The 10,608-nt window shown below is 45.0% G+C and overlaps 1 pseudogene; it reads right to left on the bottom strand.

Moving 5' to 3' along the window:
* Window positions 1-6,899: 6,899 nt before the first annotated feature.
* Window positions 6,900-9,719, bottom strand: LOC119297859 (annotated as a pseudogene).
* Between the last annotated feature and the right edge of the window lie 889 nt (window positions 9,720-10,608).

Genomic DNA, 10,608 nt, shown 5'->3' with positions numbered 1-10,608 from the left:
ATTATCACATAACATTACGTTAACTTTTTTCGTAAGTGTATCATTACTCGTGTTATTATACTACCTCCGTCCGAGTTTGTTCGACCCGCTGAGAGAGGCGCAGGTACCATGGGAAAAGGAATATACTAACGACGTATGATTTAACGCTAACGGCGTGTGATTCGAGCGTGAAAAAGGCCAACCAAAGTACCCGCGGTTATGGCATGCAGCCGGTGGCCAGGCTTTACTTTTGCATGCGGCCAATCATGCGCACGTCCATAGCTAGCATCAGTTTTTGTCTGAGGCTCGTTGGCTGCTTAGTTTTGTATGCAACTAAGACCTCCTCCAATGCGCTAGTGCTAAGATGAGGTGCTAAATAAATTAAAGAGCTAAGCAACTAAAGTTCTCAATGCAAATGTGCTTAACTTGCCATAACCGACGCATGCATCTAACCAATCACGCGCGCATGCAGTGGAAGGGAATCGAAGAAAGAAAATTAAATGCATACATCCAGCGGCCCCAAAAATCGGGCGCGGTTAGTTTGCTCATAAGACCAATAATCCCGAATGAAGGTAGTATTTAATAAAGAAGAAAAAACAAAATAACAAGACACAACAAGAAGCTAGTCCAGTTGGTTATTTAGCTTGTACTAAGCGTATAGGTGCTCGGTTAGAATCTTGTCGGCACTTTTTTTGAAAGTTGTGCGGTGCGTACGTGCCGCCTATCACGCTTTTAAAAAAGATCATCCTATTCTTTATTATAAAGAGGTATGGAGCGATCTTATTGATTAATGTATTTAGGAGGTGTACCCAAGCAGAAGTGTAGATCTTTATTAGCTAGAACCCTGCCGAGCTAGTTGACCATGCACTAACAAATACGAAGTATTTGAAACTGTTAATGAACTTCCATTTCTGAACCATGCAAGAGAGAATTGTATTATAAAAGAGTGCAAATGTCTTAGAGATACAACAAAAATCAAACGACCATACAAACAAAACATGAGAGCAAGATGATAAGAGTCCTAAACAAACAGATTTTTAAGACATATAAGGCTCCAGCCTTAAACCAATCATGCGCTGTGGATTTGATGAGGTCTAACAAGCGGTCAACCGACGAGAACTTAACTTCAAAACTTCTGTTGTTGGGCTCCTTCCATAAGAGCCAAGCGACCATGAACTGAATGAACTTCTCCTATCAACAACTAATTAAATGACTGATAGCATTGACCACAGTTGTCAACAACAAGACCGAAGCTTATAAGGTTCTAACAGAGCAATGATCAGAACCTACGGAGCTAGCTAGAGCTTGAGAGTCAAGTCTACCGTGTTGGCGATCTCCTCCTCTTCTTGCTTCGCTTCACCAACGCTATGATCGCCGCCATTGCCACTGCCACTGCCGCTGCCACCACCCCACTGGATCACGGCCATCGACGGCGCGCGAGGGGAGGCCGCCGGGATGGGGGCCCTGGGCGACGCGCCAAAGCCATAGGCCTCCGCCCGCGGGTACGTCGGGCGGTCAGTGCCGGCGTGACGGGTGAGACCGGTGAGGGACGGCTGGGCCGCCGCGCCCCACCCGGGGAGGTTGTGGTGCATGTGCATCCCGTAGAACGGCGCCGCGCCGCCGAGGAACGACCTGCCGGTGGCGGAGTAGGGCCAGACGTTGGGGAAGCGAAGGTGGTGCGGCACGAGTGCGCCGCCATGGCCGGCGCCCCGCCCCGCAGCGACGCACTTGGCGACGGAGCGCTCGCGCTTGTGCGCGTTCTGGTGGCCGCCCAGCGCCTGCGACGTGTAGAACTTGCGCGGGCAGTAGTTGCACTTGAACACGCGGCGCTTCTCGCCGCTGGCGGCTGCTGCCACCGACGACGGCCCCGCCTCCTCACTCAACTTGGCCTTTCCCTTCTCCGCCTCCGCCACGGTGGTCTCCTCAGCGCCGACGGCGGTCTCCTCAGCCTCAGCGCCGAGACCGCCGAGGAGGTTTAGCTCCAGGGCCGGTGCCGGCTGCACCTCCTCATTGCCGACTTGCACCACGTCCATGGACGCGGTTTGGTTTTTGTGTATCTTGGCACACGAGTTGAGTAGTTCTTGGATGGGATCTGTGCGTGCCTACTTATACAAGGCCGGAGATGATCTGAGAGGAATGCAAGTTCACTTGCCAAATTAGAAGATCGCATGAGATCACAGCAGGCTCGCTGGGTTTAATGTGGTCGAGATCACGGACTTAATTCGTAGTAATCTTGGCACGTCTCAATCCTCTCTCTCACTCTTCCCTGGACCCGTCTTAATTCGTAGATTTAACGTTTCGAGTTTTCAACTTATGTGGTCATGTAGGTTCTGATCAGATGCCTAACGGCGGACTGGAACTTATTATTTCCCCTTTTCAGTTTTACGAGGATCGGTAGGAATTTATTGGCTACTTAATTGACATGGATATGGAGAAGGATTTGGTATATGGTATATGCTATAATTGGCACCAAGGTATCCCAGAGAAAATTTTCGGGTCCCATAATTTATTTTTTCTTCACGTATACACCTAGGTTTTGACTAATCAGCATCCTGCTTAACTAGTTGTTACATGCTTTGCTGCATATCATGGATCACTACGCTTGGTGTGCTCGACACTTTTGGTCTCTATTTTTACTATGCCAGTAACTAGCCCAGTGGCCTTCGCAAATGCGAGAGCATCATCTTCAGTATGCTCAAACTGATCGATGGATAAACATATGGTCTCAGGGAGGTTCATATTACACGGAATGTATTTTCTTGTGCTATATTAGTGTGTTTAGGTAGAATTATGACACTTTGTTGTTTATTTATCTATTTCACTTTTGTTTTCCCCTTTTTTCCTGTTTTCCTGCACCTTGCTGTTGCACTTTTATTTGTGGAAAATATGCAAATGAAGGGTCTAAAACAACAAATTAGAGGAAAATTTGGCAAAATGTATGGTCTCAGGGAGATTCATATCATATTACATGGAATGCATTTTCATGTGCTATATTAATCTGTTTAGGTAGAATTATGACATTTTGTTGTTTATCTATCTATTCTCACTTTTGTTTTTCCTTTCTTTCCGTGTTTTCCTACACCTTGTTGTTGAAGTTTTATTTTTGGAAAATACGCAAATGAAACGTCTGAAACAACAAATGAGAGGAAAGTTTGGCAAAATGTATGGTCTCAGGGAGGTTCATATTACACGGAATGCATTTTCTTGTGCTATATTAATCTGTTTAGGTAGAATTATGACATTTTGTTGTTTATTTGTCCTTTGTGCTTTTATTTTCAGTTTGTTTTTCCTCTTTTTCTGTTTTCCTACACATTTTTTATTGCACCTTTTAGCTTGGAAAATATGCAAATGAAGGGTCTAAAACAACAAATTAACATACCAAAAACTATAGAACTGGAAATTCAAATTAATATATTGCAAGAAAATACATTAGTCATACTTCTATTATAATGGCAGACTCGAACTTATTATTTCCCCTTTTTCAGTTTTAAGAGGATCGGTACAAATTTATTGGGTACTTAATTGGCATGGATATGGAGAAGGATTTGGTATGATATAATTGGCACCAAGGAATCCCGAGAGAAAATTTTCGGGTCCCATATGTTTGAATGCATCAATTTAATTTTTCTCCACATATATACATAAGTTTTGACTAATCGGCATGCCGCTTAAGCATCTACTGCCATAGACACCAAATTCGGGTCCTCAAACGCCCACGAACATGCCCGGACGCGTATGTGGGCATTGAACGGGCAGCCCTCAAATTTTGTTATGTACATCCCAATACCCCATAATTAAAACATTAAAGCCATACAAAGCATGCAAAAGAGAAAAACCTACACACTACGTACATCAACTAAAACCTACACTACCCTACTCCTTGTCGGAGCTATGCACGATCTCCGTGCCCAGCTCCATGTACATGGGCGACAGCCGTAGCTCCGGCCCCTGCAGCTCCTCCGCGTCGGCCTCCGCCTCCTTCTCTGTGTCCAGTTTAGTGAGAAGTGCGTCGATCGCCGCCCGTACTTGTCGGATGAACCACCGGCTGGCCTGGACATACGCCTCGTCCTGGATGGACTCCAGGATAGCGGTCTGCTACGCCATCTCCGCCGCTTGGGTGACCTCGAACTCTGCCATGGTGTCCTCCATGGCAAAGTCTGCAGATGGCTTCGGCTCCTCCTCCTCCCCCTCCTCCTACTCCATGGGCTCTGGCTGCTGCTCCAGCGAATCCGGAGGCAGGCCCGCTGTGATCCAGGCGGCGCGCCTAACAAAGATCTCTTCGAGCATCTGGAAGCGCCGCTTCGGTGTCGGCATAGCATAGGTGGTCTTCTTATGCTAGGCCATGGCGGAGGCGCACAACAAGGGAAGAGGGAGAGAAGTGGATGGGCTCGGACTGGCAGCATGGGGAGGGAGGAAGCGGATGTGGCTAGGGCTGAGGGACGTTGTACGACTTAAATAGCGGGACCTTGGCCCTCGGGCGGGGAGCCGAAGCGGCACCATGTGGCACTAACACCCCCACCGAAGGAAATGCCCGTCGGACCGTTGGGTTTATGGGCGATTACGGGTGGGACCCGGTCATCCGTCCAACGTGGTGAACGCGCCCGGACTGCCCCATATCCGTCCAAATTTGGGCTGCATATGAGGGGTGACGTTTAGCCCAAGCGTTTGAAGCCGGTTTGAGGCGCCTGGGTAGTCGGCTTTTTTTGACCGGCCAGTGACCGGGATGACGGCACAGGCGTTTGAGACCGGTTTGAGGCGCTCGGCTGTAGATGCTCTTAACTAAGTTGTACATGCTTTGCTGCATATCATGGATCACTATAATTGGTGTGCTCTACCCGTTTGGTCTCTTTCTTTTTTTGGTTCTAGTAACTAGCCCAATGGCCTTCACAAATGCAAGAGCATCATCTTCAGTATGTTCAAAGTGACCGATAGATAAACATATGGTCTCAGGGAGGTTCATAGTACACAGAATGTATTTTCTTGTGCTATATTAGTGTGTTTATGTAGAATTATGACATTTTGATGTTTATATTTATCTATTTTCACTTTTATTTCCTTCCCCTTGTTTTCATACACCTTTGTTGCACTTTTTATTTTTGGAAAATACGCAAATGATCAGTCTAAAATAGCAAATTAACATACCAAAAATTATAGAATTGGAAATTCAAATTAATATAGCACAATAAAATACATTAGTTGTACTTCTATCATAAATCAACTGGCAAGAATACCATTCATTGGGAATGACAAGTAATAGGATGTGCCATGGTGACTCATGTTTTTTTATGTTTGATTTCCAAATGTTGCTTATGCATATCTTCTATCATCAGTAGTTTTTTAAAATTAAAATGGTTTGTAGCACTTCACCTCCTGTTAAAGGATTTTTTTTCTCATTCTTGTCAATGAGCTCATCACGTAATTCAAAGGCCACATAGAAATGATGTTCAAGTTCCGCCAGTCGACCACACGACTATAGTTGCACACTCGCTAGCCAGAACAACAAAAAGTTGTAAAACAATCAAACGGGAATAGAAAGAAAAAAAGAAAAATCCGCATCAATCTTCGTGTAAAATCATACCGTGTTATTGAGTGAGATTTAGTTATTAGAATTGGCAAAACCGAATTTATTATTCTGGGGGCTAGTCTTAGTAGATGACCAGTACACGCTCCATGTGAAAAGCCAGGACACGCCTTAATTTCCGGACGAGCAAATTGAATACAAATAGAAACGTACTTTATGCTTATCTCTGGTCAAGAGGATTGTGGGATTGAACTGTTTCCAAATCCGAATAGAACATGTTCATTAAATTGTTGATCCAACCGGGCAACCATTTAAATAAATGATGTGGATTCACGTGTGCCTCGACGGAAAAAGCAACTATTGTGCTTTCAGTATATAATAGGTTGTTAATTGTGAGATCTCCAAAAATGCTCAATAGAGCTCGGCCTCCATGGAGGCCGAAACTTAATTGATCAAAATTCAAATTTTCACGTTTCAATTTTTTTTTTGAAAAAAAATACACATATACTTAGAGACATTAAGCATAGTGTGTAAATTTTCAGGATGAAATACCTTAAAATAAGTGCTACACAAAAAGAACAAATCTGAGGCTTTTTAGGAGATGTACAAAGTTCATGAATTTGTCTTTTTGGAACAGATCGCATTTTAAGGTATTTCATCCTCGTTTACAATCTGAAAAGTTCGAATTTTGAATTTTCCAGAAACTCCGGCTCCATGGAGGCCGAGCCATTTTGATGATGATTTATTTTAGCTATTTCAGTAAGAATAATTACAGTTCGGATTGTGACGGTACGGACCAAATGTTTGATCTAAGCAAAATATACTTTCAAGGAGTTTGTATTTTGTATTCTCACTGGACCTTGCAAGATGTTCTTCTCTTACGTCCATGTGGAACTTCTAAGTTTTTGTCTCATAAATATAAGACATAGGGCTGGATGAATCGTCTGCCGTTTCGATTTAAGGTATTTCATCCTGAAATTTTACTCGCAGTCCTAGGTGATCCGTGTAAGTTCTGGTGTCTACCACACAGCTGTCCATAGGTGTAGCGGTTTTCAGGCTTGTATGTCTCATATTTTTGTTTTGTTTTTGTTGGCAGTTCATATTGTGTTTTTGTTTCCTGTATTGTATTTTGTGTATGTTTTCATATTTTCCATATTGTCCAGGTTCCTGAAATGTCGTGGCTCGAAAAAAAATGCATTGTGCTTTTAGTATACAATAGATACGGTCACGGTAATATTATCATGTTCCACTACTGTATAAACCGTGACAAGTTTCATATCAACCTGTAAATTGTAACAAACCGATAGAATCTACACCAAACCAATCGTTTCATGATCAGACCGAGATAAAAGATGACAAGAAGCGCACGCAGTCGATATACAAATAACATGTTTGCTAATCACAACTAAAATCCATCAATACAGAACAACACTTGTGCCACCAGCTCACAGCGACCCAAGGCATATTTTACATGCCGAGGCAGTGGCAGATCAAGTGTTTTCCTTGAGCAACATATTTGTTTTCTTCTCAAGTGGAGCACGCATCACTGCTATCGTTTGCTCGATCTTGAGAAACAACCTCTGACACGTCTACGATGCCAACTAATGTTCCATCCCTTTAATTCTTGACATATTTAAAGAAGAGTACTTATCCTCTAAAACGCCACAAACTCCAATCAAGCAGGGCATACAAGTTCTACCTTGATGGTGATTCATTACTTGTGCCAGATTTTTAATCTCATGGACTTCCCCTTGAATCTGGCTTCCCTTTGTTCCAATCCATGTACCACCTCTTCAATCTCTCCTCGGTAACCTCTACCTGAAAAATTAGATGGAATAGAAGCCATATTTGAGTTATCCCCTACACCCTTATAGTCTAGCACACAATATATACTTATGAACTTCTGTAAAATAGGTTAGACATATGGAGACTTTACTTAACAATGTTTCAGTGCTGTGAAGATTGAACCATTAACAAAGCTAACCTGTTTATCCCAGTCAGTACGAATTGTTATGAACAGAAGTACAATTGTTTGGACCAGTGTTCCGAGCAGCATGCCAACCCAAATGCCCTATACCAACAACCAAGGAGATCGAGTTAGGACCACAACTTATTAGAGCCAGGAGGCACAAGGACGATGATTTCAGTAACTGATTGGCTGATACACCAGCATCACCTGACAATAATTATCTTACCATCACATGATATCCAAGAACATAACCTAGGATTGCTCCAAGAGGGATACTGATAAAGTAATATGTTGTGATGTTGACATAGGCAACTACACTTTGCCAACCCGCACCAACAGCAACACCTACAGGGTGATCAATCGAGGCTATAGTTTTAGTAAACCAAACGAATCTTATACTGGTATAGAAGGCAAATGTTTTGCCTCGTTTAAACAAGAAAAAAATTAACAGGACCCAATGATTGTAATGTACATGCATTTGGAATTCAGTCAAATGCTAAAGCAAACCTGATAGCACTGGTTGAACACTGTTCAACAAGATGGAGAAGGCTAGAAGAGGCGACAGGTCAGCAACTGCGGCAGCTACCTCTTCACTCGTAGTAAATATGTAGGAAAGCTTTCCGCGGAAGAAAAGGAAAAACACGAACAACACAAGGCCTATCGAGAAGGAAGTGGTGACGACATTTATGATGGCAAACTTGGCCCTTCTTGCACTTCCAGCTCCAAGCTCATTCGCCACACGCACTCTATAACACACAAATCACTATCATCAAAAATCTGAAAACTTATTCAATCACATGATACGATTAATCTCCATATGTCTAAGATGAACAAGTTACCCTGCTGCAGACAAAAAGCCAATAGAAATCATCATCTCCCAACCGTTGATGTTAAGGCTGCAGATTTCACAGGTAGAAATCAGATAACTTAACTAGCTCATATGTGGTGACAAGGAAATACTATGAAACAGTGAAATGGCATATGTGGACCAGTGATTAATTACTGACCTATGAACTAATAGCAATATCCAGTGTGCATGGAAAAACCAAAGCTTACGCAATAAGCTTCGAGAACAATGAAATAGTGAAATAAAATTAGTATGTATTACCATATTGAAAGAGCATCAAGTGCAATCTCTGCATTCTTCATGTACCCGGTAAGGAGCACCAATATGGTGCTGTACCACAATTCCAAACTGAAAAATGCAAACAAGAAAAGACGTTAATTTTTTAATAAGGACAGTAAAGTATAAAATGCAGGCGCACACTTGGTCCACAACAGAAACTGCATAATATAGTGGAACATCAAGTTTGTTCATACCAGAGCATGACACCAGAGGATAGAGATAACTTGAGGATAGGGACGAGGTCGGTGAATGCTGTGAAGGAGAAGCCGGTCCATGTGAGAGGGCAGCCACCAAAGAAGACGAAGATGAGCTGCCCAAACACAGGAATCCACATGGCGATGACCATGGAGGTCATGACCCCAGAGAGCCCAGGGTGCAGCCTGACGGTGAAGAGCCACGACAGGAACACATGGAGGCCGAGGGTCACAAATGCAAGGTAGGTGATGACCATGTTCTTGCTCTGCGCCTGCAGGTACATCTGGAGCGTGAAGCTGAAGACGTTGGCAAACATGACAGGGATGTACCAGAGCGATATGGTCCCCGCGACAGCGCTGATCACGGGGTCCTGGCCAATGGAGACGAGGAGAGGCTCAGTGAAGATGAGGATGGGGAGCATGAGCACGGCGCAGCCGGTCAGGATGATCCAGGAGCGCTGCAGGGAGATGCCCATCATGTGGTACTGCTTCGCCCCGTACGACTGCCCGCACAACGTCTCCAGCGCGCTCGCCATGCCCAGCTGCGTTGCATTCAGTCTAAGCACATCAGACATTAGTTTTGCATAGATATATAATCAAGCAGTTTGATTCTCTGGCAGACAGATTGATGGAAGGAAGGAGCGATGAAAATAGCAATTGTTACCAGTATGCCGTTGCTGAAGCGCATGATGATGGTGGATACGAGGGCATAGGCGGCAAGCTGGGTGGGGCCGATGTGGCCCATGAAGGCCTGGCTGATGACGGTGACCCGAAGGTGGAGAAGCGCGTGCAGATGGCCGGCCCTGCCACCGCCCACAGCATCCGGTTCTCCTCCAACAGCCGGCGCCCCAGCCTGACCTCTCCGTCACCGCTCACATTATGCTCCGCCTGCCTGTGCTCCAGCAGCGGGGCCTCCTCCCACTTCTTCATTGATTGAAGGCAGGTCGTTCGGCTCATCTAGCCTAGAATCTTGCTGCCTTGGAGAGAGCACGCTTGCTGGTGAATGCAATGAGTAGCTTTGTCACTGTCATTGTGTGTCATTAGTCAGTATAAGCACACCGGTTAAACAAGGTAGATAGGATGCATCGATCTATCTGCAGATTGGCTGATCAGTCCCAACATTTATTAATTGGCCGTACTTACTATATCAAAAGCTTTTATCAGTTAATCGGTAGCACGTGTATGTATCTTGCCTTAGCTTCAGATCAGAGATCCAGGGAACAGAGTATAATGTATACTCCAATCCGACCGAGCTCACAAGTAGGAGTATATATATAATCCAGGCGATTAGCTCCCGTACGCATCTAGTATGTTTCTTTAGCTTCACTGGGCTCTATCCTCTATGCATGTCTCCATTTTTTTAGAGAAAAGGCACCTCTGCCGTGCTTCATAAAGAAAGCAAACAGCTAACTACTGGGGGCAGTAGGAACAACCAGATCACCAGTTCACCACTATGAGAATTGCACTTGTGCCCCGGATCACTCGTTCTCCACCAGTCCACAGGAAATGGCTCACTCGTGCCCCGGATCACCGCATGGGTCTCTCGTGTGCTCTGCAGTTTTAGTACACTTGTTACCGGTGGTGTGGGGCCGGCAGTGGGTGCTTGTGTATGCTGGAGTAGGTCGACGGTGGCATCGACGACAAGCCCAGGCCTCCGGAAGGCCGTGAGGCTGCCTGCAGAGTCAGAGATCCCGTCAACCTTTCCTGTGGGGTGGTCTTGGTGGGGCACAACGTCAGGCACACCGGGTGAGTCCAGCACGGCCCCACCGCAACTTCACCGGCGTTCCTAGCTCGCCTCTTCGAACCCGGGGTGGCGAAT

Source organism: Triticum dicoccoides, chromosome 5A (assembly GCF_002162155.2).
Source record: "Triticum dicoccoides isolate Atlit2015 ecotype Zavitan chromosome 5A, WEW_v2.0, whole genome shotgun sequence".
Lineage (NCBI taxonomy): Eukaryota > Viridiplantae > Streptophyta > Magnoliopsida > Poales > Poaceae > Triticum > Triticum dicoccoides.
This window is presented reverse-complemented; position numbering and strand designations above follow the sequence as displayed.